A 23,642-nucleotide genomic window follows, 5' to 3' on the forward strand; every position below is an offset into this window, starting at 1 on the left:
ATGGGATACTAAAGAAAATTATATTAAAAGGCATTAAGAGGAGAACTTATTTCATAAAACTCTAACTTAAATTCATATTTGGGCCTCTTGACATTCCCAACTAGTAGAACACTTTTGCTTATGTTTTTAAAGCCTACATTTTTTCCTAGCCTCTATATTCTCTACTAACCATGGCACAATGATACAATTAGTGATGATTAACGTTGGAGGCTTCGAGAGGTCTCACACCTGTGCCGTGAAACATATATACCAATTCTAGGTGTATGACAATGAATTGTTTATGAAAACACTGCTATAAAAGCTATGTGAACACAGAGGGGGAAATTATTAGGAAAAAATAGAACATGGACTTTTTCATAGGCAGAATAGCCACATTTATTCCATAGAAGAAGTGTGTGTGTGATATGGGTACTCCCTCTGACTAAATTGAAAGGATTTTAAAATACAAACTAACAATCTCAGACCATTTATTTCAGGTTACTGGACCAATCAATGTAACTATGAGAAATAGGTATGACATTCTTGTCAGGAAACGCTGAAGACATAAATTTAATTATTAAAGTTGTTATTTGAATGCACATTTACACTCAATTGCTTGCAGTGTTTCTCTTCTACTTATTCATTTGTCTGCTAAATCAAATACGTGGTTGAGACATCTGTAATTATCCAAAAGCAGATCTGTCTGTAAACTGCCTTTGAAGAATTAAATGACCATATTTTATTTGTCAAATAAACTTTTATGTACAAATATCTACTCACAAATGAAATTAGGGCAAATCTTTTGCTATTATAGAAATAGTCTGCTCTAAGTCAATACTTAAAATATTTCCACATGTTCAAAAGTCATATTCACCAAGCACCTCAGGCCACTGAATGTAATTAAGATTTGCCAAATGGACAACAATGATTTCATAGTAATAGTGACGCTTTATCTTGTCAAAAATGATTTGGCCACAATACCTTAGCAATACATAAGCCACACAGTAATATCAAAAACTTAAGATGGAGACTTGCACTCTGGGAAAATAGGGTAGATATACTTTTCCCTATTCTTCCTGCTACTTAAGTACAACTAAAACTCCGGACATTGTACATAAAACAAACATAAGAAGACTCGGAAAGGTGGAGAGAAGAAAACAGACCAGCTAGGGACCTTGGGCCCTGAGGAACAACATGGTTAGTTGCCTGGGTTTTCTTTTATATTTCATGTATCCCAGAATTGGAACAGAAGAAGTCAGCTGCCCAAATATGCCCACATCTAAAAAATAACAAAGGAATATTATTCTCTTATTTCACTTGGGTTGCTATAAGAAAATACCACAGTCTGGGGAGCAACATAATTTTATTTCTCACAGTTCTGGAGACTAGGAAGTCCAAGCTGTGTCCCTACACAGTGGAAGGAGATGAGGTATCTTGCTGGACTTTCTTTTATAGGGGCACTGATCCAATCCATGAGGGCTCTTTCCTCATAAGCCAATCACCTTCCAAAGGCCCCGTCACATTGGGCATTAGGGCTTCAACATATGACTTTGTGGGGAATGCAAACATTCATACCATAAACAATTACAAACAACTCCACACATATAAACTTGAAAACTTAGATTAAATGAACCAATTCTTTGAAAACAGAAACCACAACTCATCTAATATTAAATATATAATATTAATTGCCCTATAAATATTAAGGAAATTGAATTTATAATTTAAACCCTCCTCCCCCCAAAAACCTCCAGGTCCAGAGGACTTAACTGGAGAATTCTGCCGAACATTTAAACAGAGTTAACATCAATTCTACATAATACCTTCCAAAAAATAAAAAAGAATACTTCCCAATTCATTTTTAAAGTATTTTTCAATCTTTTTAAAAACTTTTGAGATGAAATTTCATATGCCATTGTTTTAGGTATAAAACACAATGATTTACTTGACCTAATTCATTTTATGAAGCTAGTATTACCCTGATACCAAAACAAGACGCAGACAATACAGAAAAAGAAAACTACAGACCAATATGCAGCGTGAATAAACACAAAAATTCTTAGCAAAATATTAGCAGATCAAATTTAGCAATATATAAAGAATTATATACCATGACCAAGTGGGGTTAATTCCAAGGATGAGAGACTGGTTCAACATTCAAATATCAGTGTAACCTACCATATTAACAGGCTAGAAAAGAAAAATCATGTGATCATATCAATAGGCACACACAGAAAACATATTTGACAAAATTCAACACTCACTCATGATAAAAACTCAGGAAAATAGAAATACGAGGGAACTTCCTCAACTGGATAAAAAATTATCTACCAAAATATAAATCTAATATTATATTTAATGGTGAAAAACTGAATTCTTTCCCTCTAAGATTGGGAAGAGGATGTCTGTGCTCATCATTCTTATTCAACACATCTAGCTGGAAGATGTAGCCAGTGCTGGAAGATGTAGCCAGTGCAACAAGTCAAGAAAATGAAATAAAATGAATACAGATTGGAAAGAAAGAAATAAAACTGTTTTTGTTGATAGGTGATATAATTGTCTATATGAGAATCTCAATGAATCAACAACAACAACAAAAAACCTCCTGGAATTAATAAGCAGTTATAGCAAGGTCACAGGATACATGGTTAACATTACAAAAATCAATTGCTTTGACCCAGCTCCTAGAGAAATGGAAATAAAAACACAAATAAACAAATGGGACCTAATGAAACTTAAAAGCTTTTGCACAGCAAAGGAAACCATAAACAACACCAAAAGACAACCCTCAGAATGGGAGAAAATATTTGCAAGTGAAGCAACTGACAAAGGATTAATCTCCAAAATTTACAAGTAGCTCATGCAGCTCAATAACAAAAAAACAAACAACCCAATCCAAAAATGGGCAGAAGACTTAAATAGACATTTCTCCAAAGAAGATATACAGATTGCCAACAAACACATGAAAGAATGCTCAACATCATTAATCATTAGAGAAATACAAATCAAAACTACAATGAGGTATCACCTCATACCAGTCAGAATGGCCATCATCAAAAAATCTAGAAACAATAAATGCTGGAGAGGGTGTGGAGAAAAGGGAACCCTCTTGCACTGTTGGTGGGAATGTAAATTGATACAGCCACTATGGAGAACAGTATGGAGGTTCCTTAAAAAACTAAAAATAGGGGCTTCCCTGGTGGCACAGTGGTTGAGAATTTGCCTGCTAATGCAGGGGACACGGGTTCGAGCCCTGGTCTGGGAAGATCCCACATGCCGCGGAGCGACTAGGCCCGTGAGCCACAACTACTGAGCCTGCGCGTCTGGAGCCTGTGCGCCGCAACGGGAGAGGCCGCGACAGTGAGAGGCCCACGCACCGCGATGAAGAGTGGCCCCCGCTTGCCGCAACTAGAGAAAGCCCTCGCACAGAAACGAAGACCCAACACAGCCATAAATAAATAAATAAATAAATAAATAAATAAATAATTAATTAAAAAAAAAAAAAAACTAAAAATAGAACTACCATACGACCCAGCAATCCCACTACTGGGCATATACCCTGAGAAAACCATAATTCAAAAAGAGTCATGTACCAAAATGTTCATTGCAGCTCTATTTACAATAGCCAGGACATGGAAGCAACCTAAGTGTCCATCATCGGATGAATGGATAAAGAAGATGTGGCACATATATACAATGGAATATTACTCAGCCATAAAAGGAAACGAAATGGAGTTATTTGTAGTGAGGTGGATGGAGTTAGAGTCTGTCATACAGAGGAAAGTAAGTCAGAAAGAGAAAAACAAATACAGTATGCTAACACATATATATGGAATCTAAGGGGAAAAAAAAAAAAAGGTCATGAAGAACCTAGTGGCAAGACGGGAATGAAGACACAGACCTACTAGAGAATGGACTTGAGGATATGGGGAGGGGGAAGGGTATGATGTGACAAAGTGAGAGAGTGGCATGGACATATATACACTACCAAACGTAAAATAGCTAGCTAGTGGGAAGCAACCGCATAGCACAGGGAGATCAGCTCTGTGCTTTGTGACCACCTAGAGGGGTGGGATAGGGAGGGTGGGAGGGAGGGAGATGCAAGAGGGAAGAGATATGGGAACATATGTATATGTATAACTGATTCACTTTGTTATAAAGCAGAAACTAACACACCATTGTAAAGCAATTATACTCTAATAAAGATGTTAAAAAATAAAAATAAAAAATAAATAAATAAATAAATTGCTTTCCTATATGCCAGTAATAAACAGCCAGAAATCAAACTTAAGAGCTCAATACCATTTAAGTTAGCACTAATCAAGGTAAAATACTTAGGTATAAATCTATCAAAATATGTACGAGATCATTCTGAGGAAAACTAAAATCTTTGTATGAAAAGAAATCAAAGATCTAAATAAATGGAGAGATATTCAGTGTTCATGCATAGGAAGACTCATTCAATATTATTAAATGTCAGTTTTTTCCAACTTAATCTGTAGATTCAACACAATCCCAATCGAAATCCCAGCAAGTTACTTTTGTGGGATCAGCAAACTGATTCTGAAGTTTATATCAAAAGGCAAAAGACCCAGCACAATACTGAAGGAGAAGAAAAAAGTTGGAGGACTGATACTAACCAACCTCAAGATTTACTATAAAGCTACAGTAAACAAGACAGTGTGGTAGGGGTGAAAAAAATGGACACACTAGAGAGCCCAGAACAGACCCATGCAAATATAGTCAATTGATCTGTGACAAAAGAACAATGGCAATTCAATGGAGAAAGGATAGTCTTTTCAACAAACAGTGCTGGAGCAACTGGATATCCATGTGCAAAAATAAGTAGATAAGTCTAGACACAGACCTTACACTTTTCACAAAAATTAAATCAAAATGGGTCACAGACCTAAACATAAAACACTAACTCTAAAACTCCTAGAAGATAATATGGGAGAAAATCCAGGTTATCTTAGGCTTGGAGATTTTGTAGATACAACACCAAAAGTATAATTCATGAAAGAAAAAATTGATAAGTTGGGGACTTCCCAGGTGGTCCAGTGGTTGAGACTCCGTGCTTCTAATGCGTGGGGGCGTGGGTTCAATCCCTGGTCAGGGAAGTAGGATCCCACATGCCATGCAGTGCAGCCAAAAGATTAAAAAACATTTTTTTTGATAAGTTGGACTTCATTAAAATTAGAAACTCCTGCTCTATGTAAACCACCAAGAGTGAACCATAATGTAAACTATGTACTGTGGATGATTATGATGTCTCAATGTAGATCCATCAATTGTAATAAAGGTACCAATCTGATAGGGCATGTTGATAATGGAAGAAGCTATGCATGTGTGGGGCAGGTGATATGTAGGAAATCTCTTTATCTTCCTCTCAGTTTTGCTGTGAACCATAAACTCTTCTAAAAAAGTAAAGTATTAATTAAACAAACTTCTGCTCTGTGAGAGACACTGGTGAGAAAATGAAAAGATAAGCCACAAATTGGGACATAATCTTTGCAAAATACATATCTCATAAAAGATTGGTATCCAAAATATACAAAGAAATCTTAAAACTCAACAATAAGAAAACAACCCAATTTAAAAATGGGCAAAGGTTCTGAACAGAACCTCACCAAAGAAGATATACAGATGGCAAAGCAGCATATGCGAATATGCTAAATATCATATAGCCTTAGGGGATTGCAATTAAAATAATGAAATACCACTACACAACTATTAGAATGACTGAAATCTGAAACACTGAGAACACCAAATGCTGGTGAGGATGTGGAGAAATAGGAGCTCTCATTCATTGCCAGTGGGAATGCAAAATGGTACAGCCACTTTGGAAAACATTTTGACAGTTTATTAGAAAACTGAAAATACTCTTACTATATAATTGAGCAATAGCACTCCTTGGCATTTACCCAAATACATTGAAAATTTATGTTCACACAAAAACCTGCACACAAATGTTTATAGTAGCTTATTCATAATTGCCAAAAATTGGAAGCAACCAAGATTCACCAATGGGTGAATGAAAAACCAAATTGGTATATCCATACAATAGAATATTATTCAGTGATAAAAAAGCAATGAGCTATCAAGCCACAAAAAGACACGGAGGTACCTTAAATGCATATTGTTAAGGAAGACAGTCTGAAAAGGATACATGCTATATGATAACAAATATATGACATTCTGGGACTTCCTTGGTGGTCCAGCAGTTAAGACTCTGTGCTCCCACTGCAGGGGGTGCAAGTTCGATCCCTGGTGGGGGAACTAAGATCTCACATGCTGCACAGTGCGGCAAAACACAAAAACCAAAAAAAAATATGATATTCTGGAAAAGGCAATATTATGGAGATGGTAAAAAGATCACTGGTTGCCAGAGGTTTGGGGGCAAGGGAGGAATTAATAGATGGAACACAGAACTCTTTTAGGGCAGTAAGACTATTCTGCATGATACTGGAATGGTGGCTACATATCATTATATATTTGTCAAAACAATACAAAGAACTTTAGTTAGTAACAATGTATCAGAATTGACGCATCAATTGTAACAAATATACCACACTAAAACAAGATGTTAATAATAGAATAAACTGGTGTGTGTAGGGTGGGAGTATATGGGAACTCTAATTTTTTCTGTAAACCTAAAACTGCTCAAAAAAAGTCTATTAATTTTTTTAAAGTGTGGTATATCCATACAATGGGCTACTATAAAGTAATTTTAAAAAGCCCAAAATATTGATACATGCTACAACATGGGTGAACTTCAGAAACATAACCCTGAATAAAAGAAACCAAACGCAAAGGTCTACATATTGCAGTCATTTATTTCTATAAAATGTCCAGAAAAGGCAAATCTATAAACAGAAAGCAGATTAGTGATTGCCTGGCACTAGTAATAGGAGGGGCACTGACTGCATATGGGCAAAAGGGATCCTTTAGGGGTGATGGAAATGTTCTAAAACTAGATTGTGGTGGTGTTTGCACAGCTCCATAAATTTCCTAAAAATCATTGAATTATATATTTTCAAATGAGTGAATATTATGACATGTAAATTAAAACTGAATGGAGCTGTTTTTAAAAAAACACATAAATAAAAGGTTAGTCATTAAATACATTCAACTGATTATGGGTGCAGGGAACAAAGCAAAAATGAGTAAACAAATGAAACAACAGATATACCTTTTGAGGCTCAAATGATGAGACACGAACTAAGGAGTTTAATTCAAACTTCTGCACCAAGAATTTTATAGTTTTAGGTCATATATTTAGGTCTTTGATCCATTTTTAGTTAATTTTTGTACACAGTGTTAGGTAAGGGTCCAACTTCATTCTTTTACATATAGATATCCAGTTTTCCCAGTGCCATTTCTTTTTTTTTTTTAAATAAATTTATTTATTTATTCATTTATTTATTTGTTTATGGCTGCGTTGGGTCTTCGTTGCTGTGCACAGGCTTTCTCTAGTTGCGGCGAGCGGGGGCTACTCTTCTTTTTGGTGCATGGCCTTCTCATTGCTGTGGCCTCTCTTGTTGTGGAGCACCGGCGCTAGGCATGCGGGCTCTAGAGCGCAGGCTCAGTAGTTGTGGCACACGGGCTTAGTTGCTCCGTGGCATGTGGAATCTTCCCCGAGCAGGGCTCAAACCCGTGTCCCCTGTGTGGGCAGGCAGATTCTTAACCACTGCGCCACCAGGGAAGTCCCCCAGTACCATTTCTTGAGAAGATTGTTCTTTCCCCATGGAATGGTCTTGTCACTCTTGTCAAAAATCATTTGACCATACATGTGAGGGTTTACTTCTGGGTTCTCTATTCGGTTTAATGGGTCTATATCTGTCTTTCTGTCAGTACCACACTGTTCTGATTACTGTAGCTTTGCAGTAAGTTTTGAAATCAACAAGTGTGAGTCCTTCAGCTCTGTTATTTTTCAAGATAGTTTTAGCTATTCAGAGGCCCTTGAGATTCCATATGAATTTTAGGAATTGTTTTTCTTTTTCTGCCAAAAAATGTCATTTGGATTTTCATAGGGATTATATTTTATCTGTGGGTCACTTTGGGAAGTATTGATATCTTAACAATATTAAGTCTTCCAATCCATGAACTTGGTTTGTATTTCCATTTATTTGTGTCTTCTCTAATTTCTTTCAGCAATGTTTTGTGGTTTTCATTGTATAAATTAATTATATAACTTATAATTGTATAAGTTAATCTTTGGTTAACTCCTAAGTATTTTTTAATTTTTATTTTTTTAAAAAAATTATTTATTTATTTTTCGCTGTGTTGGGTCTTTGTTGCTGCATGCGGGCTTTCTCTAGTTGCGGTGAGCGGGGACTACTCTTCATTGCGGTGCAGGGGATCCTCATTGCGGTGGCTTCTCTTGTTGCGGAGCACAGGCCTAGGCATGCGGGCTTCAGTAGTTGTGGCTCACGGGCTCAGTAGTTGTTGCTCGTGAGCTCTAGAGCACAGGCTCAGTAGTTGTGGCACACGGGCTTAGTTGCTGTGTGGCATGTGGGATCTTCCTGGCCCAGGGCTCGAACCCGTGTCCCCTGCATTGGCAGGTGGATTCTTAACCACTGTGCCACCAGGGAAGTCCCAGTACTTTATTTTTTTAATGCTATTGTAAATGTAATTGTTCTCATAATTTCATGTAATTGTTTCCTTTCAGACTGTACAGTTAGTGTACAGGAAGGCAACTAATTTTTTCATGTTAACTTTGTAGCCTACTACTTTAGTGAATTCATTCATTAGTTCTTAGGTTTGGGGGAGAAATCTTTAGGGCTTTCTACAAAAAAGATCATGCCTTCTGTAAACAAAGATGATTTTACTCCTTCCTTTCAGATTTGGATGCTTTTTATTTCTTTTTAAAATTTCTTTTCCTTGCCTAACTGCTCTGGCTAGAACTTCCAGTACTATGTTGAATAGAAGTGGCAAAAGTGGACATCCTTGTCTTTCACAAGGAAAGTGCTGTAAATTTTTAAAAACTGGTGACTCAATAAATATCAAATGAATGAATAAATCAGCCAGTGAGGAGCAAAACAAACGAGTATGGTCGCTTGATCTAAAGAAAGCTAGCTGCCATGGTGTAAGCAGCCCTATGGAGAGGTCTAGAGGCAGCCCAGTCAGGCATCCAGATGACCGCCTCCCCAGCCAACTTATTAACTGCAACCTCACAAGAAATCCTCAGCCAGAACCATGCAGCGCAACTAAGCTACTCCTGAATTCCCAACCTTAGAAACTGCATGAGGTCATAAATGTTTCTTGTTCTAAGCTGCTGAGTTTTAGGGTCATCTGTTATGTACTAATAGATAATATAGACAGCAAATTAGTGAGTGAACGTGAAATGACACTGCATAGCAATTGTCAAAACAGTATAACATAGGTTTGGGTAAGACATGTAGTTTTCTAAGGAGGTAGTGAAACAGTATCACGATCTCCCAAAAACAAATGATAGCACATCCTACTTCCTATCCTGTTTGAGCAATGACCTTGTCTTTACAGATGCAAGGAAAGAAAAAGTAGAAAAACAATGATCTACATGGTCATTATTAAGAGATATCATCAAAGACCCCCCACCCAATACCCACCATATCTAGGTACCACAGTGCCTGGAATTCCACTATTAGAGAGTCATTCTTTTGAGTTCCTTTTCCTAGAGTCTTCCTATAAGTACATTAACAATTATATATAAATGCTCTCACAACAAATACCAAATATGTACACAATGAAAAAGTACAAGATATGAAAAAGGGAAGGCTTTTTGGTAAAGATAGAAGCATCACTTTAAGGATTTATAACTGTTTTTCTTCCCTTTTTCAATCATAGGTGAAATATAAAGTTTTATCAGTTTTCTACAATAAACAAAATTAAAGTTATTAATATTACAATAATATATGATCATTTTCTTTGCCCAAATTAACATCTACCATTCAGGAAAGTCTTTTTTTAATCTAAGGTAAATCTTTCTTGAAAAAAACTTATGGAAAGCAATTTTTCCATTCAGATATAGCAAGGGTCTTTACTGTTCCCTATACTTTTTTCAGCCTGGGATGATTCATAAACACTTTATTCATAAAGATGGTGCAGCTGCTCTATTTGCTGAGTGAGCATCTGAATTTCCTATGAAGATCTTCCTTTCTCTATAGCAAAAGAAAAAAACACTTCCTGATAGTTATCAGTTATGTTTATAGTGACAAAATCAAAATTAATATTCAGAACCGCAGAGTTTACCAAATTGGCTAATATCAAAATCTAGATTTTTAAAAAGAAACAAATTTGAAAGAGTAACTCATCTATCTGTCAATATACTTACAGACTTCCAAGATGGCTCATTTGCACCAATTTCCTGAATCCTCTCTTTCACAGCTTCCTCCATGGCTGGTATGGGGACAACACTGTTGCTGGGAAGAGTAAACAACTGACTAAGGAATTTCTGATAGTGGGATCACACAGTTTTAGTTTTCCAGTGGAATGAACACAGAGGTGTGTCTGATTCAGATATTTGTTTTTCCTTATGGATCAAATCTTGTCGACATTTATCCCAAATTTTCTGCCCATCTTTTGGTCCTTCAAAGTGAAAAATGTTGTATCTTTTGAAGTTCTTGGCCAGGAGAGCTTCATCTTTATCCTAAATATACTGACACACATGTTAAACTCCCATTTAGAATTTAATATGAAGACATCTATTTCCCTCCTTTTGAAATATAAATACAGTCATAGTATGAAACCTTAGGACAGAAAACCCCACATAGAAAGAAAGACTTATGAGTCATCAAATGAGAATGCTAACAGGGGTTGAAATGATGGTACTGGGAAATCATTTCTAGAATTCAGTAACTGAGCATAGAGAAGGAAAATTTTAAAGGAGATCAAAAAGATGAAAGTTAGAAGACAGTAAGTTTTAGCTTAAAAAAATAAGAATTTTCTTAAACTTAAGGCTGTCTGAAAATGTAATGGCTTTTGGAGGGGGTGGGTAGTTAAGTCCTTGTCACTGGAAATATTGAAATAGAAGTAGATAAATACCTGTAAAGAATGTTGACTGAAAACTTGGTTTATGAACTTTAATATTGCGTCCACATCTAAGATTTTGTATTTCTGTGCTACAGATTAAAAAAAAAAATTACAAGTTCAGGATCACAATCACAGTTCATGATAGAGTTGAGGATTAGAATACTAATCCTGACTAAGACTTCTAAATCCTGACATAATGCTCTGAACCAGAGTTTGATGAATGTCATGTAGCTTAGCAAAAGTGTGCCAAGGAAGCAAAAGGGTTTTTCAGGTCTGTATTAAGTGAAAAAGTGAGAGGGGAATAAAAGTTCTCTAAAGCAAGAACAGGGTATGAGAGGAAATGTCCAAAGAATAAGAATGAACAAAGCAAAAGAATTTATCATTATATTTTATTTTAATTTCACATATATTTATTTGGTGTGCTCTGTATACATAACGTAGTGCTACATATTCCTGAGGATAGAAATAAATTAGATAGTATCTACTCACTATGTTAATAAGTACAATAATAAGACAAAATATAAGTGCAATAACAAAGTATAAACATTTTCTATGTGAACTGGAGAATAAAGAGATCATCTGGAATAGAGATGACCCAAGGAACAAAAATAAATTTCCAAAAAGAGATGGTATTTGAGATGGTTCTTGAGAAGTGGATTCATTCATTCAACAACCAAAAAATTCATCACATTGCAGGTTTGGTCATTCATTCATTCATTCCATAAATTTAAGTATTTTAGACATATTTACTGAATTCTGCTAAATTTCAAACATTGTAAGTAAGTATTCAGCAGTGAACAAAATAGATAAAAATCTCTGTCCTCAAAGAACTTATACCCAGCAGGGTGTAAGGGTGGAAGAGAAAATAAGTTAAACCAATAAATCATATATATTCGACAGAGATAAGTACTATGGAGAAAGATAAAATAGGGAAGGGGGACAGTGTAGGAAGGCTGAGGGAGATGTTGCAATTTCAGAGTGGTCAGAGAAGCCCTCACCAAGAAGGTGATATTTGAGCAAATACATGAAAGAGCTGATGACAGAGTGAGCTCTGCAGATATCAGGAGGGAGAGCTATAGGAAGTAGGAAGAGTAAATGCGAAGGCTTGATGTGGAAATGAGAATGGTGTGTTTGAGGACCAGTGCAACTAGAATGAGAGAGAGAGAAAGCAGATGGCGATAAGGTCCAAGGAGATAGGAACTCTACTGTGGTAAGACCTTGTAGGCCAGTCTGAGGCCATTGTAAAGACTTTGGATAAAATTTCCACAGGAGTGAGTGTAATCTAGGTAGAGGGAAAAGCAAGAACAAAGATGGAGAAGCAGGGGAAGGGGGGAAATTTTGAGGAGCACAAGAACTCTTTCCAGGATCATAGTATATCTAGAGGAGTAAGAGAGATAAATAAGGGTGGAAAATATAATAGAAAAGGCCTAGATATAACACAGAAGCACTGGAATTTAATTTCTGAGTCAATGGGAAAGCATTAAAAGCACGAGTGAAAACACTGAAGCTGTACTTTACAACAATTAGGATGGTTAGAATAACAGAGCCTGGCAGCCAATAAAATGCAGAACAAATACTATAATTTTTTTAAAAATTTTATTGGAGTATAGTTGATTTACAATGTTGTATTAGTTTCTGCTGCACAGCAAAGTGAGTCAATTATACATACACATATATCAACTCTTTTTTTAGATTCTTTCCCTATATAGGTCATTACAAACTTATGGTTACCAGGGGGTAAGGTGGGGGGAAGGGATAAATTGGGAGACTGGGATTGACATATACACACTACTACATATACATACTACTATATACATACACACACACTACTATATACACACTACTATATTCATATACTACTACTATACAAAATAGATAACTAATAAGGACCTACTGTATGGCAAAAATTCTATATTTTAAAACATCAATATTTTGCCATTCCTAGTGAAACAATTAATTCAGGTAAGGCTCATCAATGAGCACTAAAGCCATTAAGTGAAAAATTGATGGGAAACTAGATAATCTCACAGTGACTTAATAATGGTTACAAGACATCATGTAAATAACAACCTCAATGGTGTAAAAGTAAAAGTTTAAGTGAGAGAAGTCAGGAAGTAGAACAGGGAAAGAGAATGAAAGGGAAGAGCAAGGACAACAAAAATCTTCACTTTACTAAACTAAAGATCAAGAGGTATCATAAAGATTTGAAACAACAAGAAAAAGAAGTGTCAGTATATTAATTTAAATCACAAAGATCACCTATGGAGGAACTAAAAATAATATAATTCTACTGCGAAGATGAGAGAAAGGCAATGAAGAACTAGTGCCAGTTATCTAAATCTTCTGCCATAGGTGGAAGTCAAGAGACAATTTCTAAAGTTGAATTCAGAAAGGAGAAAGCTCTTCCTTGCGGCAGAATGCCAGTAATACAGAAGTAATGATGGAGTTAGGAAATAGATACATGGAGGAAAGTTTGATGAGAAACAGAATATTTAATACTATATATATACAAGGATATGTTTCTTTTTATTATTTTAATTGACATCTGAAAATTCTTTGAATTCTTTTAGTCTACTGACACAGGGTACATTTGGTTGAAAGAGAAAAGGCAGAGTGAAGAGACCATTCCAGAGTGAAAAGAAAGAGAAAAGTCAGAGTAAAAAGAAACCAGGCCCTATGTGAATATGAAAGGACAAGAAGATACCATGGCATCATGTAGAAGCTGGAAAAGGCAAACACATTATCCCCTAGAACCTCCAGAAGGAATGCACCTCTGCCACCACCTTGATTTTAGTTTGGTGGACCTGTGTAGGACTTCTAAACTACAAAACTGTAAGATAATACATGTGTGTTGTTTTAAGCACTGGGTTCGTGGTTATTTATTTATTTATTTATTTAGGCTTTGCCGGGTCTTAGTTGCGGCACATGGGATCTTTGTTGTTGCATGCAGGATCTCTTAGTTGTGGCATGCGGACTCTTAGTTGTGGCAAGCAGGTGTCTTAGTTGCGGCATGCAGGTTTCTTAGTTGCGGCATGCAGACTCTTAGCTGCGGTATGCGAACTCTTAGTTGCGGCATGCATACGGGATCTAGTTTCCCAACCAGGAATCAAACCCAGGCCCCCTGCTTTGGGAGAGTGGAGTCCTACTCACTGGACCACCAGGGAAGTCCCTGTGGTAATCTGTTAGAGCAGCAATAGGAACCAATACACCAGCTCTCCTCTATTCACTCCTGCAAACATGAATGTCAATTATATCTGAACCTATACCTGGATTCAGATATAATTTTATGCCACAAATGTTAGCTCTTATATTTAGGTCTATGATTCATTTTTAGTTCATTTTTGTATATGGCACAAGACATGAATCAAAGTTTTTACTTGCTCTCTCTCTTTTCTTTCTTTTTTTTCTTTTTGGCATATGGATCCAATCGTTCCAGAATCATTTGTTGAAAAGACTCCCCTTTCATCACCAAATTGTCCTTCTATCTTTATTTAAAATAACAACACAACAACAACAGATGTCCATATATGTGTGGTTCTCTCTGAACTTTCTATTCATCCCATTTATCTTTACACAAATATCACACTGTACTGATTACTGTAGCTTTAAATAAATCTTTTTTTTTAATAAATCTTGAAATCAGATAGTGTTAACCCTTCAACTTTGCTACTCTTTTTCAAAGAATTTCAATGGTGTTTGGTTATTCTAGGTCCTTTGCATTTGCATATGAATTTTACAATCAGCTTGCCATTCTTATAGATGATAGTACTCTTCTCCCAAACAAACTTTATAAAAGTAAAATGAAAATTATTTGGCACCTTGAAGTAAAAATGGAAAAACAGTAGTGTAACTCTTTACTTTCCTGATTAATAAAATGAAAACACAAAGGGGATTTCATCAAACACTAGAAAAGCATTAAGAAAATGCTTTACCACGCAGACGTAGGGAATGGACTTGAGGACATGTGGAGGGGGAAGGGTAAGCTGGGATGAAGTGAGAGAGTGGCACTGACATATATACACTACCAAATGTAAAACAGATAGCTAGTGGGAAGCAGCCGCATAGCACAGGGAGATCAGCTTGGTGCTTTGTGACCACCTAGAGGGGTGGGATAGGGAGGGTGGGAGGGAGACACAAGAGGGAGGGGATATGGGGATATATGTATACGTATAGTTGATTCACTTTGTTATACAGCAGAAACTAACACACCATTGTAAAGCAATTATACTCCAATAAAGATGTTAAAAAAAAAAAAAAAAAAGAAAGAAAGAAAGAAAGAAAAAGAAAATGCAAAAACTCCAAAATGTGAAAATCAAAGTTTGGGTAATTCTTCTGTGAAATTCTTAAAATAGCCCAAATTTTTGTTCTTCAATACATACTTACCCCTTCAGGGAAGAAGCATAAATAATAATTCCATTGTCTATTCCTAAAACAAAGATCAGTTATCTCAAAAATTGGGACTCTAATTCCAGGGAAATGCCCTTACAGCAGTGCAAGTATATCCCAATTATGTATTAGTCATAACAGAATCAATAGGAGAAAGCTCAAAGATCATCTAAAAGTTCTCAACCCAGATGACATATTAGAATCTCAAAGAGAAGTTTAAAAAATACGTATGCCTGGGACCTACCATGAGTTCTGATTGATCTTAACTGATCTAGGATGGAGACTAGGCATATATATTATAAAAGCTGCCCAGATAATTCTAATGTGATGATAGAGAGGGACTGTCCAACTATTTATATTTTCTTTTATATATGATAAAACTAAGGCAGGGAGAAATTGACTTTCTCAGGAACAGAACTAATAAGTATTAACTAAAACAACAGAATGTAACGTTTACCAAAAATTGTTATTAGTTATTTATTGGTGATAACGATACTACCCCCAAAACATAGTGCCTTAAAACAGCAAAAATGTATTATCTAACAGGATTTTGAGAGTGGCTTACTTGAGTGATCTGGTTCAGGGTCTCCTGTGGCATTGCTGTCAAGTTGTCACGTGGAGATGTAAACATCTGAAGGTATGACTGGGGCTGGAAAAAAAAATGCTTCTAAGGTGGCTCATTCACATGACTGTTGGCAGGATGCTTCAGTTCTTCCCTGGCTATTGGGAGTAGGCCTCAGTTTCTTGCCACAAGGGCCCCTCCAAAGTACTGTTTGATATGTCCTCAGGATAGGGCAGCTGGTTTACCAGAATGAATGATCCAAGAGAGGGAGCAAGGAGGAAGTCATGATGCCTTTTATGACCTATAGACATGCCTCCATTGCTGCCACATTCTACTCATTAGAAGCTAGTCACTAAATCCAGCCCACACTCAAGAGGAGGGGAATTAGCCACCACACTTTGAAGGAAAGAGTATCAAAGAATTTGTGGTCTCATTTTAAAACCACTACAGGAATACTGTCTGTTTGGGTTTTTCATGTAAAACAATGTATTTAAAAATTATATACTCCTGCACTGGGGATACAAAGAAAAGTGACAGAGGCAAAAATCTTATAGAACTTACTTCCTATGACCAGAAGGACAGTAAATAAGTATAAAAATTAATAAAATACTTTTAGATAGTGACAAGTGCTGCAGATAGAAAAGAATAATGTAACAGTGATCAGGGAAGGGAAATGAGGAAGTAACTCTTGATAGTGTGATCAGACAGGCCTCCTATGGATATACTAAGATAACAGATCATACTATACATTCTATTAGAAAACCTGACTTTATCACCTAACGAAGCGAGGGCTGCTAACAAAATACCATAGATTGGATGACTTAAACAACAAACATTTATTTCTCACAGTTCTGGAGACTGGGAAGTCCAAGATCAAGGTACCAGTCAATTCAGTTCCTGGTAACCCGCACTTCTTTGCTTGCAGTGTCTTCACTCAGATCTCTTTTCTTCTTCCTGTAAGAACAAAAATCCCAACATAGGGCCCCACTCTCATGACATCATTTAAACCTAATTATCTCCCAAAGGTTCACCTTCAAATAACATCACATTGAGGGTTAGTTAAGGCTTCAATATATGAACTTGGGGCAGACAAAATTCAGTCTAATATATATACTACTATATATATAATAGATAACTAATAAGATCCTACTGTATAGCACAGGGAACTCTACTCAATACTCTGTAATGGCCTATAGGGGAAAAGAATCTAAATAAGAGTGGATGTATGCATATGTATAGCTGATTCACTTTGCTGTACACCTGGAACTAACACAACATTGTAAATCAACTATACTCCAATAAAAATAAAAATAAAAAATTCAGTCTATAGCAGCTATCTTTCATATCTATACATTTCAATCTTTCCTTTAAAACTACATCCATCTTGATGGAAATCTGTATCCTTTTTTTTTACAATTGTAAATAATGCTGTGATAAACACCTTTATACATATATCTTTGTGTACATGTATAAATATTTCTGTAGGATGAACTCCTAGAAGTGAAATTATTTGGTCAAAGTAAACACATATTCAAATTTTAGATAATATCAAACTGCCCTTCAAAAAGGTTATAAAAATGTATACCTCCTCAAAAAGGAAGAAACACTGTTTCTGTAGTTACTGCTAGTGTGAACATTTACATCAAAAGATTTTACTTATCTCTTACAAATGGGCCATTCTTGGTCTTCATTTTATTTGATAAATCTGTAACATGTGACATAGTTAATTACCCTTTCTTCTACAAAACACTTTCTTCACTTGTCTTCTGAGGCTGAATCCTCACCTGTTTTCCTCCTAACACAATGGACTCGTCTTTTTGATCTTCCCTCCTGGTTCCTCCTCATCTCCTTGAATTCTAGACATTGAAGTGTCATAGGGATCAGTTCTCAGTCCTCTCTCTACCTACACCCATTCCCTTGGTCAGATCACATCCAATCTCATGGATTTAAATACCACATCTCCACTTGGATGACTAAGAGGCATCTAAATATATCTAAAGCTGAATTTATCATCTTAACCCTAAAACCTGGTCCTTCCACAGTGTCACCTAATATATTTCAACTCAGTAAATGGCAACTCCATCTTTCCAGTTGCTCAAGCCAAATCCTTGCTTTCTTTTTCTTAAGCCCCAACTTCCTCTCTTCTTTCAGATTTCTGCTCATATCAGATCCTGCCTCCCATCACCATTCCCTACGTCTTAATTTACCTATTTTTTCTAAAATAGCATGTCTTGGGAATTCCCTGGCAGGCCGGTGGTCAGGGATTCGTGCTTCCACTGCAGAGGGCCCAGGTTCAATCCCTGGTCCAGGAACTAAGCTCCTGCAAGACGTGCGGTGCGGCCAAAAAAACAACAACATAAAAAGCATGTCTCAATATGTAAAATTAGAGTATATAGTTCTTCAATGGATCATTGTCTCCTCATCAGAATATTAGCTGAAGGTAGAAACTTAGCTGGTTCACTATGGTGTCTCCAGCACTTAGAGCAGTGTTTTTGGTTGTTGTTGGCATAGTGGCCACTCTATATAATATTTGCTCGATAAATGAACGAATTGTACAGGTCATACATAGATAATATAATTGGAAACCAGGCCGATGAGGTGGCAAAGGCAGATAAAGCATCCCAGGTTGGGGCCTAGCCTAGGCACAAATATGGAGCTTTAAGCAACTTATCCTTCAAAGTCTTTTTTCATCTGTAAAATGGGGTTTATGCCATATTCTTCAGAAAACAAAGACACTTGGAATGGTCACTATCTACTTGGTATTACAACACACAAGTTTCACTACCTGCAACTTCTAGGAACATTTGCTTCAATTCTCCTCTTAATTTCACCTGCTCAGGTATAACACGACTTGAGCGTAGATTTTCAGAGGCTCTTAGGTTGTATTTCCAAAATGTCCACTTAGACAAACTTTTGAGACTTGTAAAGGCAATTACCAGGGGAAAAAAAATCCCCTAATTCCACTATGGTGATGGTTGCAGAGCTCTTTAAATATGTTAAAAATCACTGAATTGTTCACTCAAAACAGGTTAATTTCATGGTATGTAAATTACATCTCAATAAAACTGTTAATAAGAAATTAGAGATTCTCTAATTCCATATATGTGGCTCCCGTAAGATATCATCAGAATTTAAGAATAAGGTAAAAGCCATCTACCAAAACCCCAAAACAGAAAATGAATAAAGAAATGGTCCTAAGAAATGGTCTAAGAAATGGTCTGTAAGAAATGGTCTGTAAAAGAAACCCAGATATTTGGTGCTACCTGAGTAACAGATAAATTAGAGAACTGCATCGGGATAACTGTTTGTAAGCTGAGCGCCTAAGAACCAGCCAAGTTCCTCGAGCAGAGACAGCACTCAACGGACTCAACTTGCAGAACCAGAGGACTGCGCCCCAGTCCTGCAGTCCCGCTCCCCAGTCCTGCAGTCCCGCTCCCCAAGCAAACGCCCAATCTCACTTCTCCAGAGTGGACGTCTACGAGGAGTGTCCGCCCTCGCTGGTCACTTGGCATCTAACCCCAGATGTGCGTGGGGGATCGGAAAAAGCCTAGACTCGCAAAGCTGACGACCCTCCCCGCACTGGCCAACCTGGGGTTACCCCGGACGCTGAGGGAACCACGCGGGCTGGGCTTCAACCTTGGCCGAGCATCAGATTCGCCTGAGAAGGCTTTAAAAACTGTCAGGGGCATCACCCAGTCGCTCCGATTCAGTTTCGGGGTGCGGGCCCCGACACCAGTCTGACGGAGCCGGGGAGCGACAACGCCGGACGCCGCCCCACACTCTGCAGGTCTATCCCCTGCCGGCCAGCCCAGCGCCCGTCAAGCTCCCCACGCGGGAGCCGGGCCAGAACGCTCCAGCACAGGCCCTGCAACCGCCGCCCGCGCTGGCCTCCCGCGCCCGCCAAAATGGTCTCCCGCGAGACCGCCCCTCGGCTCCGCCCCCTGCCCCGCCACCTAAGGGCTGATTCCCTCTCCAGCTGGTTCCCCGCCCACACGAAGGCGAGATCTGGAACGGCTCTTTCCACCAGCCAATCATTTCCGTCAGCCAGTCACCACCAGCTCCTCCGCATCTCCTTCGCCCTCTTCCGTGCGCAGTGTCACACGGAACTCGCCCTACAGCTAAGGGTTACCCGCGTTCCCGCCTCAGTGGGCTGCGCAGGCGCAACCTGGTTTAGCGGCGCGCAGGCGCAAACTTGCGAACGGCTGTAAGGAAGAGGAATGGATGGTTCCGCGCGTCTGCGGAGGGAGTGGCTCCTCCAGTTTGGCCAAGTCCGCAGTGGAAGCTTGAGTAGGAGTGCTGCACAGGAAGGTGGAGTTCGCCTCTGCAGCTGCACTTGTAGCTAGGGTGTGTTGGAGCGCAGGCAAAGGTTCAGAGTAGGGAAGGGGTCCTAATAGCCTTTGTTTCGAGGAAGGAGACGTCTGTAGCTGGGAAGGAGGCTGTTCCCAGCCTGTCAGACCTGCACACAGGCGCCTTGCAGCTGAGGAAAGGGTCCCCGGGCAAAAAAGTACCTGGTGGCTGCCTGCTGGCTCCTGTATTTCTGTGGCAGCAAGCTCCATTAATCTGACCCGAAAATGTTTCTCCCAGGATAGTTGGGGATGCCTGGAATCTAGAGTCGAACCCAGAAACCCAAACCTTATTTCCTCTAACAAAATTCGAGTTCAGCCCAGGACCTGATCAAGGGTTACAAGGCTGCTTAGAGACAGATGTTCAACAAGAACTAAAGTCTTCTTGCACGGCATTGCTATTTTCCACCGTGCTGAGTGGAACACATGCTAAATGGAGCTCCATAAATTTACCATTTCTCCTCAAACTCTTGCTCTCCTCCATATGTCATCTCCCCAGTCTTGGACCTAGGGTCAGTTTCTTGTATGGCCCCTAAGAAAATTCAGCATTCCAGTTGACCTGTCCCTGTCCCACACCTGAAGGAGATCTAAATGCTTAACTAGTGGATCTGGTTGTCATGTTTACTTTTGGTCATATGGCTAGTTTCCAGTTTGGGGCAATTATGAACAATGCTGCCATGAGTAATTTTGTAAATGTCTTTTTGTAGAATATATATATATATATTTCTGTTACCTTTATATGTAGGAGTGGAGTTGCTGGTTCATAAGGCATGCATGTGTTCAATTTTAGATGCGAACCGTGGGAGGTTTCTAGAATAATGGCTCCCTAAAAGTGTGCTTGTCCTAATCTCCGGAACCTGTGAGTATATTGGGCTACATGGCAAAAGAGAATTGAGGTTGCTAATCAGCTGACTTTAAAATAGGGAGATTATTCTGGATTGTCCAAGTGGGCCTAATTTAATCACAAGGATCCTTAAAAGAGGAGGGAGGCAGGAGGAGGAGAATAAGAGAAATATTCGTATGAAAAAGACTGGGTGGACTTCATGACCCTGGCTTTGAAGATGGAAGGAGGCAATGAGCCAAGAAAGTGGGCATCTTCTAGAAGATGGAAAAGAGAAGGAAATGGATTCTCCTCTCCCCAGAAGGAACTTAGCTCTGAGACCTCCAGAAATGTAGGATAATAAATATTTGTTTCAGCCACAAAGTTTGTGATAATTTGTTACAGCAGCAGGAAACTGATAACACTGCCAAAATTTTCCAAAGTAATTTCATCAATTCATACACTTTGAGAGCTTTGAAAAAAATGTCCATACTTTACCCTCACACCACACTCACTGAACTGGAATCTCTGGATAAGCCCAGAAAATAGAATGTTTTTTTAATTAGGTGATTCTGCTGCATCTTGAAGGTTGAGAACTATTTGTCTAAATCCTTAAATCTAAATTTATTTCTCATCATTGAAGAACAGAGTGGCAGCGATTTGGCCACAAGATAAAAGCAGTTCTAGAAAAGATTTGTTCCAGGTAGTGGAAGGGTTCCCCTCCCTTGTCTGCTCAGAGTTAACATAGCTAATCTTTTACAGTTAACTCATTGAACAATCAGTTTCTACTAATACAATTCATAAAGGAGCATTAAGACTAAGAAGATTGCAGAAGATGTTTCTTTAACATGCTTATGAAGTGGCTCCTTGAAACATTGCCGCATCTTGGCACGTTCACCTTCATGGAGAACTTGACCCCAAGAGCTGATAGTACTTGCAATTCCTCAGAAAGAAGGAGTTGGAGAAGTGGGGAGGCAGCTAGCCTGGCTCTTTGAGTTGTGCAATCCTTCCAGCTCTTTGTGCTGAGGCTGCAGCAGGCAGCTGACCGTTGGGCCATGACCCTGGGGGAATCCTGAACAAGAAGGTGGTTTTCTTAGAGGTTGGGCTGCAGGTGGAGGCTCTGGACAGGGTGTCCCTTCATTTCCTTAAGGATATTCTTCAGAAGAAAGGTAAGCGAGCTTCTTACATTGCATCCAGGGATCCTGGAGTCAACTTACTTGGTAGTGATACCACCAACTGCTGGGCCCCCCTTGGCAACAAATTCAAAAGTCCTGAGAAGCCCTGGGCAGTTTTCATTAAAAATATGTCATCTAAAAAGAAACAAAATTGAGTTACTTGTAGTGAGGTGGATGGACTTAGAGTCTGTCACACAGAGTGAAGTAAGTCAGAAAGAGAAAAACAAGTACCGTATGCTAACACATATATATGGAATCTAAAAAAACAAAAAATGGTTATGAAGAACCTAGGGGCAGGACAGGAATAAAGACGCAGACGTAGAGAACAGACTTGAGGACACGGGGAGGGGGAAGGATAAGCTGGAACAAAGTGAGAGGGTGGCATGGACGTATATACACTACCAAATGTAAAATAGATAGCTAGTGGGAAGCAGCCGCATAGCACAGGGAGATTAGCTCGGTGCTTTGTGACCACCTAGAGGGGTGGGATAGGGAGGGTGGGAGGGAGACGCAAGAGGGAGGGGATATGGGGATATATGTATATGTATAGCTGATTCACTTTGTTATACAGCAGAAACTAACACACCATTGTAAAGCAATTATACTCCAATAAAGATGTTAAAAAAAAAAATATATATATATATATGTCATCAAAAGGAATGAAGAGTGAGCCAGTGTTCAAACAATAAACTAGTAGAAGCTAACGGTTCAAGTACTTTCCTGACTAGTGTCAAATGTCACTGTTTCCCTTTAAAATTTGAAATACTCCATGGCATGCTGAGCTCCAGAGTGCCTTGGCACACATTTGAGACCCATGGCTGTCATTTTAGAAGTTGTTCTCATCTTTTCCTTGAATGAGTATTCAAGATAACCATTTTCTTCCAAAGTGTTACTTTTATAAGGTCCAGTGAAACTTCACACCTTCCACCCTGAAGATCCCTCTAAAACTAAGCCCCACAGGAGTCCTTTTCAAATGACCACAGCAGGCGCTGAGTGTCCACAGGCCTGTTCAGATTCTGACCTGTTCCTACAGAGGACATCTTGGATAAATCTAAAACTACCTTGGAAGATGAGCAGTTTCCTATTCTAAATGAAAAAATTAGAGATTATATATTTAAAAACATTCCATTAACTTAGATATCGGCCTACATCTAGCAAAACTGGCAGACACTATTAAATACTAAGAAAATTAAAAACACAATATAGTCTATTGCACATTTTTAAGAATTCTTAATGACTTTCCTACCCTTCAACATTTCATATCTGATTTTCAAACTCTCAGTGAATCAAATAGATAAGATAGATTCAAATTATAGAATATAACTTTACCTAGATTCATAAGGGGGTATACCCAAAAAACCACT

Source organism: Balaenoptera acutorostrata, chromosome 3 (genome assembly GCF_949987535.1).
Source record: "Balaenoptera acutorostrata chromosome 3, mBalAcu1.1, whole genome shotgun sequence".
Lineage (NCBI taxonomy): Eukaryota > Metazoa > Chordata > Mammalia > Artiodactyla > Balaenopteridae > Balaenoptera > Balaenoptera acutorostrata.